Below are 11842 nucleotides of genomic sequence, written 5' to 3'. Positions count from 1 at the left end.
GACCTAATTACAATAAGTGGAAACAAAAGTAATAAAGTCTAATAGTTGAAATTCATATAAATAGAGATAATGATCGAATACACGTGGAAGCTAAATAAAAAACATAACACGAGAACTGATGTTGCTTATCATGAGCAAACTAGAAAGTAGAAATACAACTGTCTAAAAAAAATACAAACTTTCAAAGTAAAGTACAACTAATCTAAAGCTAAGAATGGCATTGTGGTCACTGCGACAGAAAGCAAGCGGCTTACCACTGAAAGTTGAATCATGTCCAAGAAACTCACTCATGGATATAGCTAGTGCTAGGATCCGAACCTTATACAAAAAGTTCAACAAGTATAGTATGAGTACAGTATTCAATGTGCAATAAGTATTATAGACCGCCCTCAATAGAATAATGGTGAAGGTTTTATAAAAAGTTACTCAATTGCCTTTGACCTCTACAGTATATCATGAGAATAAGGAGAAAGAGCAAGCAATACGAAACATAACCATTTAATCACAATTAATATCACTTAAACAGTTAGCGCATTATAAGCATAGAAAGTAGACGTACACTGCAACTAATTAATCAAAAGCAAGGAAAAGTCAAAACATGTTGTAAAGATTGAATCTTTATCATCAGTAATCACTTCTCAACTCAGTTGGCCGACTCTTTCACAATTAGAGTGCACACTGCAAGAGAGGTACCAAGTCGGTGACCCATAAAGGACGTATCCATATCTGCACGTGCACATCGATCACATGAATAATCTCTTGGACTCAATATCCCCCACATATAACTTTCATATCTGGACTCAATAGTCCCCACAACTCTGTATCAACTGGACTCACACGGTCCATCTTTTTATCAACATTGGATTCACACGGTCTCTATTATTGTGTCAACTTGTACTTACACGATCCTTGATCTATCCGTTACAACTCCACAAAAGTATCGTATCACAAATAAGAAGCAAAAACAAAAACATATTGTAAGCACATAGATGCTCGAATATGCAGTTCAACATATACAAAGATAAATTCATGCTTTTCTAGTACATAACTAATCCAAATTCATCATCAGGACATACATATTATGCTCAACTCATCAAAGTATGAATATGAAAAATAAAGCTACAATCTAGTATTTCAAGTAATTCCCCTTTCACACTTGATGGTCGTATATATACTTGTCACGTCATGTATACATTATTCCCACATTACAAACCACATATATCACATAAATTTGGGAAAAATCTTATATTGAAGTCAAAGTCTTAACTTACCTAGATTCAAGTGAGCTTTAAGCTCTCACGATAGCATTTTCACGTCAAATATGTCTAAATGGTTCAACTCTAGCCAAAAAAATGTTCAACCACGTCAAACAAAGCTAAGGAATCAGTTCTTATAATTTAATATGCGATCTAGGTCAAATTCAACAAAAGCCAATGAAAGTAAAATCTGAGCCTCGTGGTCAAAGTCCAAATTTAATTTCATAATCGAGTTACCCATAACCGTATGAGCTCAAATTTATAATTAGATTCCAAATTCAATGTCAAATCGATGCCCAAAACCCCAAATTACACTCTCTTAAACCTAGGATAAAATCTCCAATTTCCTACTTCAAATCCATGATTTTCAGGGTTAAATCTAGCATAGATTCGTATGTAATCACAAAAAATTGTTGTAGAATCGTTATCTCAGTGTTATGTTTCGATCACAAGTCGAATCTCTCTCCAAATAAAATCATAACTTATTTCTACCAAAATCGAGCTAGAATGATGAAAATCTCGTAATTAGTCACTTTTATATTGGGGTTATCACAATTGTAGTGGCCAACCTCACAGTTATGGCGTCACAATTGTGAACCTTGGTACGCAATTGCTACTGGTCCTCAAATGGTTTTCATTGCAAAAGCAACCACCCATTCACAAGTGGGAGACCTCCGCAATTTTTGTTCAAAAACTCACCTGAATTCTTTGAGTCCCTACCAGAACCCCTCAAATAAGTTTCAAATGGTTAAATGTACTTGTTCAAAGTCTCAAATATAAAAATGGAGCGTTAAAATTTTAATCTAAGACTCGGTTGTTACATTACTCACCACTTCAAAAAATGTTCGTCCTCGAATGGGTATAGAATTGTAAGTGAACTGCCAAACAACTGCTGATTTCTGTTCCGCATGTCTGACTTAGAAACACTTTTTAAAAGTTTGGCCAAGCACTAATTGCTTCTCAAAAGTGTTTTTTAAATTAATTGTCCAAACACAAACTGCTTTTCTCCAAAAGTACTTTGTTAAAAAGCACTTTTCAAAATAAGTTGATTTTGGAAGCTTGGCTAAATAGGCCATTAGTCTCCTGAGAAGCTTTCTCTATCGACTGATTCTTCGAAAACACTTTTACCGAAGCTATCTCTTTTGACCTCAACTTCTGGACTTATCTGCCAAAAATAGTTGTCGGTTCTTCCTCATAAGTTAGGTTCTCATCTAACTGCACCATATCCAACTTCAACACGTCGGACTTCTCCTCGATATACCTCTGCAACATAGATACGTGGAAAACTGAATGAATCGCTGTCAATTCCCAGTGGTAAGGCAAGCTTGTTTGTAAGCTACTTTCCCGATCCGCTCCAAATTTTCAAACAGGCCTATGAACCTCGAACTCAATTTGCCTTTCTTACCAAAACGCATCACAGTACCCTTCGTAGGTGAGACTGCCTACACTTCATAGGTGTGACTTTCAACACTACCTTCAGAACATGGAAGGCCATGCAATTGTGATTATTATGGATTACTGTTACCCTCTTATCCGTATCCGTTGGATACTAAGATATTTTAGATTATTTCGGTTCATTTGTTAGGTATTAAAAACTGTTGTCTATTGAGTAGATTGATGAAGATCCCATTACTTGTTTGAATCTGCATTTGTAGAAGATTGAAGTGTTGCTTTTTTTAGCCTATGACGCTCAGGATGGTAATAATTTCATTTCAGATAAGTACACAGGGGGCCGTAAATGGTCACCTATAAAGCTTAATTGTGCGGTTAAAAGTTTGGGACAAGTTTAGGATGGTTTTTATGTAATATGAATTTAACTTCTTTTTTTTTTCAATTGACAAATTAAATAGTATACTCCAACCTTATGGAAATTGTTCCGTTCTCTATGTGTTTTCTCTCGTTTTTGCAAGGTTACAAGCTTTTATTAACACTAGTTAAATTTCTATCCAAATTTTCTTTTTTTCTTATCTAATTTTCCATTTTTTTTTAATTTTTTTTTTTGTGTGTACAATTGGAAGAAAATTTTCTTATCTATTGTGCTTCGTCAGAAGTCCCCCTTTCCTTTAATAAAGTGAAAGACCCATAGGGGCATGTTGTCCTCCACCACATAATTAGAAGAAGTAAGGTAAAGTTTATCTTAATTTCAACTAACCAAACGTTTACAACTTTTGAGTTGGTTTTACTGTTCATAGAGGTGTTTGAAGTATTAGCTCAATTAGAAGTGCTAAAATCACAAAATCCTTCATATTATTCAGAAGTTATCAAATATTATGATTTTTTCAAACCGAACGTTTCTTACTTGAATAACATAAAATTATCATTTTATATCATATTACTTTAGTCAACTGCCAAGGTTACATCTTGGCCTTACCGATCCTATGTGATTTATAATCCCTAATAAATTTAAATGTAATATGATTTTAAAGCATGAAGAATCTTTTCAACTACCTCCCACCCAATATTATATTTTATTATTAGTTTCTTCTTCGTTTTGTAATAGAACATGTGGGTATAGTACTCATCCTTTCTCATCCTCATCCTCTTCTTCAGATGAAATTTGCTGGCAAGTTTAACGGGCTGATAGTGTCCAATTTAAATGCTGGCAATACTACATGAGATTCTCTACATTATTGTTTCAGATTGTCCTCTCAAGGTCATATATGTTTGGTCGTCTGATATTTTGCTACCAAGGGTATGCAGCTCACTCAATTATGTGTTTATGGACTATGTATACGGGTAAAACTGAGGACACAAGCACGCTCGGTTTCCCGTTGTCATGGCCATGCTCGGGTGCATCACGACCACCTCACCGGGATCAAGGAGTTCGAGCTCGGGCCAGAACGAGACGATAAAGGAAGGATGATTGACTGCCATTAACAGAAGGCCGAAATATCGCCCTCACCCGGATATTTCGGCGCCAATCCCGGCGACACAGCTGTCACCAGATTTACTTGCTTTATTTAGAGTTGTACTAGGTTTGAAACTCCTCTACTATATAAAGAGGAGGCCTCCATTCATGAAGGGGGTTGGCAACAAGAAGAAGGAGAGAAAGAATTCATATCAACAATCATAAGAATATATTGCATCAGTTTCCATCTGTTCTTGAGTTTATTTTACTTGTGTCTCTTGGTAGCTCGTAACGAAAGGATATCGACCTCGGTTTCCTAGCCCGAGGTCATACGTATCCAACACTTGGTTAGATTTGATTCTTTGTCCATTTCATCGCATATCACACTACTTAAATCCTTAATTGAATTTAGCCGCATATCTTTGGCACCTCATATAAATCTAACTGTTCTACATTTTTAAGGTTAAACAGTTTGGTGCCCACTGTGGGGCCTTAGATAGTAGTGGCGGTTCAATATAACATTATGGTCAAACTCGATATTTTACACTTGTTCTCTAGGGTTTGATTTCAGGTATACAGGAAATGTCGGATTCACATTCTGTCAACTTCCAAGTGGAACCGAGCCATCACGAGCATGACGGCGGGGATGTACCGAACAACAACGCGCCCCCCGTTAATCCAGCTTAAGTCGGGTCATTGGTGGGCAACATACCGGTCGGTGAGAACAACGGGGCCACGCTGCAGCAGCTCCAGAACTAGTTAGATATAGCCATGGCTCAGTTGCAGGCCCAGCAAGAGATCATAGTGCAATTGCAAAATCGGGATCAGGCACCCGATGTTGCCCCATCGGAACCGACCCAGGATACGGAGGAAAGACATGTCTCACGGGGTAACGAGGGACTCCTCGGGCAAAATACCGAATTGAAAAGAATGCTCGAGGAATTGACCAAACGAGTCGAATCCGGTGAAAAGAAGATAGAGGCGAACGATAAGAAGGTGGAGAACTATAACTCGAGGGTCGATCAAATCCCGGGGGCTCCGCCAGTGTTGAAAGGTCCGAATTCGAAAAAGTTTGTTCAAATGTCGGTCCCGCCAACTGCGGCGCCGATAAAAATCCCCAAGAGATTTCGCATGCCCGATATCCCGAAGTACAACGGGACAACAAACCCGAATGAGCATGTGTTGCATATACGCGCTATCAAGAGGCAACGACCTCACCGATGATGAACGGGAATCAGTGCTACTTCAGAAATTCGGGGAAACCCTGTCGAAGAGAGCTATGATTTGGTATCATAACTTGCCCGAGCACTCGATTGATTCATTTGCCATGCTCGCTGATGCTTTCGTTAAGGCCCATGCCGGGGCTATCAAGGTCGAAACCCAAAATTCAGATCTATTCAACGTCAAGCAACGAGATGACGACACCCTCCGCGAGTTCGTGGCTCGATTTCAAATGGAGCGCATGGACTTACCTCCAATTACGGACGATTGGGCCGTTCAGGCTTTCCTCTAAGGGCTCAATTCGAGGAGCTCGATCACATCAATGGAATTGAAATAAAACTTGATAGAATACCCGGCAATCGCTTGGGCTGATGTGCATAACAGATATCAGTCGAAAATTTGGGTCGAAGACGATAAGATTTTGAGGGCCGCTTCAGTGTCGTGGCATTCCAGTAAAGGAAGTGATCGCACAAGGAGAGTGGTGGATCGAGATCCCAGATCGTCATACGACAGATACCAGCCGTACCCGCTCGATCGAAGCAGAAATGGGCGTAACACTAAATCGGGCAAGATTGATAGGAGAAGCGATCGAAGGAGTGATCGAGGTCCAAACAACCGTGGGTTGGTAAGCGTCGGAGCCGAGCGAAATGTTGTCGATAAATTCCGGGGAACGAGAGAGATTCAAGGTTTTACAAAATAGTACAACTTTTGCATCGATGTATCAACTTTAGCGGCGGCCGATTGGCGAAACATAAGAAACAAAGGCATCAGGTCCCACGTCATTTGACCTAGAGAAGCGGGAAAAAGCCTTATTTGTAAGTAATCATCATACTCACGGCCAAGACCGAAGATTATCGTACGTAAGTGAGGGAAGAGGTGGCCCGCCCCTTATATATATATATTTGGGGCATCTTCGAGACACAATTCTTGAGCGAACGAAAGCAAAAAACCATTTTAAAAAACACTTGGATTCCAACCGCGGGGGGATGCGAGAAAAGAGCCTCGTTAGGTGATACACATGATCATGGGAGGAACGACGTTCCCATATGGGACCGGTTATGAAGCGCACGAAGATCTCCATACGGGGAAAAGCGTATCCGAAACAATGATCCCAATGGCCCCATCACGGTCGATTACGAGGACATGGTTTTAGGGACTCGGTGGATAAAATCATGTATATTTAAGTACATAACGTGTCCCGCCCCTTATTAGGGACTCGGTAGAAAATAGTTTATAACATCACGTGTCCCGTAATTTCGGGGTTAATTAAAGTTAGGGACCATCCCCGCCACCTAATTATTATGGTGAATTAGGACACCTAAAGTTAATTAATGTGATTATCTACACAAGTTAACTACTTGAAGGATTTTAGAGCCTACGAAACCAAAAGATCTCGGCAAGGGTTCTATTAATCTAAAGAACAAGGTATTAAGCACCCTTTAAGATCATTTAAAGACGGTTAACCGACCGGACTTAAAGAGAGTTAATTAGGCTAAGTGTAGATCGAAGGAGTGATCGAGGTCGGAACAACGAATGTTTGGGTTGGTAATACGAATACTTAATGTTGTCGATAGATGCTTATGTAGGATCATTCATATCGGAGAGAGATTCATATCTAAAGGATTATCCGAGAACCATACAACTTTTGCATCGATGTAGCAACTTTAGCGGTTTGTGGGCCCACATTCGGGTGTCTAACATAAAAACAAAGAAACAAGGTTCATCCGAAAGATTCCAAGGCACCATTTTTAAGAGTTCCAAACATTGAACCTAGAGAAGCGGGACAAAAGCCTTATGAATTGTAAGTATCAGTTCATACTCGCGGCACCTAATCAAGCCTATTACATCTATGGATGCCGAAGATTACGTACCGCAACTGCAGTGAGAATCCTCGGAAGTTTGCCAAAAATCCGCAAATGGTGGCAATTTCCCGTCTTAGCCATTATTGTCCTATAAAAATTTGGGGCATCTTCGAGAATTCTTGCCAAAATAACAACAACTATACCAAAAAACCATTTTAAAAACACTGGATTCCAACAAGCGGTTTCCATTCCGACTTCACAATTTCAAATCCATATCAATATTTCCGAAAGAGCCTCATTAGGTGATACACATGATCATATGGCTTTGAGCAAAATATACCAACTTTCCATGAAACCATAACTTACCGGTTATTTTTCAACAAACACGCACATATTAAGATCTCCATCCATCGGGGAAAAGCGTAACATAAACCATTCATCACCAATGATCCCAATGGAACACACCTTTCCACGGTCGATTACAATGGGACATGGTGTTATACTATAAAGATTTTAACTAACATATTAAACAAAATATTTATCCACCACCACATCACGGCCAACATGGCAAATTTCGGGGTTAATTTTTTAACTTTCATTTCTAATACAAACTCGCCACCGACATAATTATTATGGTGAATTAGGACACCTAAAGTTAATTAATGTGATTATCTAAAGTTAACTGAATCCTTACCTTTTTCTTCTACTTCTTTACTTCACCAAAGTTGCTTTTAGAGCCTACAAAGGGCCAAAAAGATCTATTTTGGAATCAAGGGTTCTATTAATCTAAAGGGAAGGATCAAATATATATATATCATCTTTACATGCATTTAAGATCTAGAATTTTCATGAAGCTTGGTTAAAAGACGGTTAATCTCCCACATTATTTTCATTGGCCATTTTGCAAATTTCTCTTTCGCCTTTAACCTCTCGGACTTAAAGTTAATTAGGCTAAGTGTAGATCGAAGGAGTGATCGAGGTCCAAACAACCGTGGGTTGGTAAACAGAAATGTTGTCGATAGAATTCCGGGGAACAGAGAGATTCCAAGGTTATCCGAGTACAACTTTTGCATCGATGTAGCAACTTTAGCGGCGGCCGAGATTGGCGAAACAAAGAAACAAGGCATCCGAGGCCCATCCAATCTGACCTAGAGAAGCGGGACAAAAGCCTTATTTGTAAGTATCATCATACTCACGGCCACCGGACCGAAGATTATCGACAGCTGAGGGAAGAGGTGGCCCGCCTATTCAATTTGGGGCATCTTCGAGAATTCTTGAGCGAACGAGCAAAAAACCATTTTAAAAACCTAGATTCCAACAAGCAGGATAGACCGAAAGAGCCTCATTAGGTGATACACATGATCATGGGAGGAACCGACGTTCCCATGGGACCGGTTATGAAGCGCACGAAGATCTCCATACCGAGGGAAAAGCGTATCCGAAACAATGATCCCAATGGCCCCATCACGGTCGATTACGAGGACATGGTGTTATACCCTATTTTAACCGGAGTCAAAATAGTTTATAACATCCCGGTAATTTCGGGGTTAATTAAAGTTAGGGAGCCGCCACCTAATTATTATGGTGAATTAGGACACCTAAAGTTAATTAATGTGATTATCTAAAGTTAACTCTGTTTTAGAGCCTACGAAACCAAAAAGATCTAGGTAAGGGTTCTATTAATCTAAAGGGAAGGTATTAAGCACCCTTTAAGATCCGTTAAAAGACGGTTAACCGACCGGACTTAAGGTTAATTAGGCTAAGTGTAGATATAATATTCTAAATGTTTGGAAAATAACTTATAAATATTGCTAAAGTTTTAAAGTAAAATGTAATAATGTTATTAAAAATAAGATTTGCACAATATAATAATTGGTATGAAAAAAGACTTTAAGTATTATTGAAGGTGAATTTGAAGATGTAATGGTTTTGATGTAGGCAATAAGTTTAGCGAATTTGAAACTTTAGATAAAATTGTATTACTATGACAATGCCAACCAAAATCTAGTTTTATTATAAATATGATACAAAGGACATGAGTTTCTTTTTGTTGACTTTATTTGATTATATTAGACTAAAAGTATGCATAGTTGAATAAATCTTAAAAATAATGTTTATAAAGTATACTTGGATTAGTATTTATATATTAGTGACGTCTTGAAAGTTTTTAAGATAGTATCACAAAGCATGGTTCTTTGGTTCAAAATACGTAATCATGCTACTTTGAAAATCCATTATTCTAAAATAGATAAATATTGTGAGTATTATAAATAACTTAATATAAAAAGAAGAAAGATGAAATTTATGGAATTAATTATTTGTTTCTCTTCTAGACTAACCACCCCTTATACTAACACTAACCCACTAATTCTACTAAGGTTCATTCTAGCTAAGAAAACCAAAATAAATAAAAATGTTAGTTGCACAATATAACTAAAATGCACGAAATAAGAATCAAGTAAAATTAAATGGGCTCAGCCCATTTTTTGGAACTGCTGCGGTCCGAACTGGATAGCGAAGATGGATTGCGTTGGGCTTTTAGCCCAACACCGAATATGGGAAAAAGCGAGCCCCTCGGGCTCGTATGCGGTGGTCATGCAAAAAGGAAAAGAAAAGGAAGAGGATTAGTATATAATCAAGGAATAAAGTCAAACATACAAAAACATAAAAGGGACACTCAACACTTAATTCAGGGAAAACAATTTAAATGACAGATTTACATTTTTTTAATCTTAACCAAATAGGGCCATCCTTTGCCATTCATCCAAACCAACACGCCTCCTGGTCTTAACTGGTTTCAGAACATGGCAATACGGGTATGGATAGACCCTTACAGTATAGACGCTGTGGCTGTTAGCATCATAGCAGCAGCCCAAAAAAATGGTAACCACAGCTGGCCACAGGTTGTTCAAACAGGCAATGCTAGCCTCGGTCATGTGCAAATATGTTCTTTTGGCTTTAATGACTTTTGATCTTTATCAGACAACATATAGACTGCCCATATATGTTTGAATTTACTTGCCGGTAGGTAGAAAAGAGGCTTATACGGTGATATGACACGATGTTATCATTTCATGAGTCTTTGGGCAAAATACCACTATTCGACTTTCTAGACAAGTTTAACCACCAAAACAAACATTCTAACAAAAGATAATACATTTAAACATATGTGGGATTACAAGAGGACATGAATTATAAATAGCCATCAAGTTGAAACCTATCTTAGCACAGATCACTTCGTGAGAACACATACAATATTCCAGTTAGCCTTTAGCGTATTCAAGTATTTCATTTGTTTGCAGGTTACTTAGACAGAGGCACATCCACTAAGTCTAGCATGTTTTCAAGCTTCAAATTATGACAAAATCTTTTAAAACAGACTGGATGTTAGGCTTAAACCAGATCCTGACAAGACTGCACTACCACATTGAGATTTGAGCATAGCATATGGACTTCTCAATCATACACCTTCTAAACTTAAACATCTATCATAAACTTAATATTTTTTGAATGCAATATACTTAAGCTACTCATCAAACCATGGAAATTAAAGGACAATGATGATTGGAGACCTCAACAGGCCAATAAACAGGGAGAAATCATGCAACTTATTTTTAAAAGAGAAATATATGAGAGGGTTAGAGGTATGGCATTGGCCTGATATGAACAAAGGGTGAAACATGCTAAGGCTCCAAGGAATTTGCTAAGCTTAATCAAGATAGGGCAGATCTAAAAATGTATATGCCTCAATATTCGGAAAGAGTCCAGTTACCAGAATAGGCACATATGCATATCTATTCAACAACCACCGCTATTAGCCAAATAGGGACAAGTTTGATCTAAATGAACCAAATAGGGACAAGTTTGATCTAAATGAACCAAATAGGGACAAGTTTGAGCCAAATGAGACGACGGTTCATATTTTACATACAACCTAAGAGAAATCAAGGAACTAATCATGCTAAATCAATAAAAGGCCTTGAGTAAGAAAACGACAGAACTGGAGTTTCGATAGTACTAAAAAGATAGAAGGCTTAAGTAACTAAAACGCCCCCGAACTTGGCACAAATTGCAACTTTCGTCCCCAAACTATTGCCGCACTTCAAGACACCCCTAGACTTGGCAAAATGGGTTTTAATTAATCCCCGAGCTGCCACATGGCATAGTGAGTGTAGTCACGCGCCAAGAGGCGCGTGAGAGGTGCCAAATCGCATAAAAACGGTAACAAATCCAATTTCACATTTCCCTTTACATTTCTTTCACTTCCAACGGCTAACATCAGCCCCTTGTTCTTATTTAACCCCTCCCCATTAAAATACCACAACTTGAAATTCAAGCTTTTTTGTTCTCCTTAACTTTTCTAATTGTTAAATTTTCTTTCTCAATTGTAAGATTTCTCTCTCAATTGTACTCATGACTAGAGTTTGTAGATGTGGATTTCCGGCGGTGGTGAGGATTTCATGGTCCGATGACAATCCGGGAAGGAGATTTTGGGGTTGTCAAAATTACAAGGTATGTAATTTATGTTTTTAGTATCTCAATTTTAGTATGATTTTGCTGGGTTTGTTTAATTTAGTCACTGATTTACATCTAATTTTACCGGGTTTTGTCACTAATTTTCGTTCACTTTTTATAGGTGAAAGGTCGAAGTTCTTGCAAATTTTTCGATTGGTATGAACCACCATTTCCGGAGCAAGCTAATGTTGTTATTTGGG

This window comes from Lycium ferocissimum, chromosome 10 (assembly GCF_029784015.1).
Source record: "Lycium ferocissimum isolate CSIRO_LF1 chromosome 10, AGI_CSIRO_Lferr_CH_V1, whole genome shotgun sequence".
NCBI lineage: Eukaryota > Viridiplantae > Streptophyta > Magnoliopsida > Solanales > Solanaceae > Lycium > Lycium ferocissimum.
The sequence above is the reverse complement of the archived record's forward strand: the minus strand, read 5'-3'. Positions refer to the sequence as shown.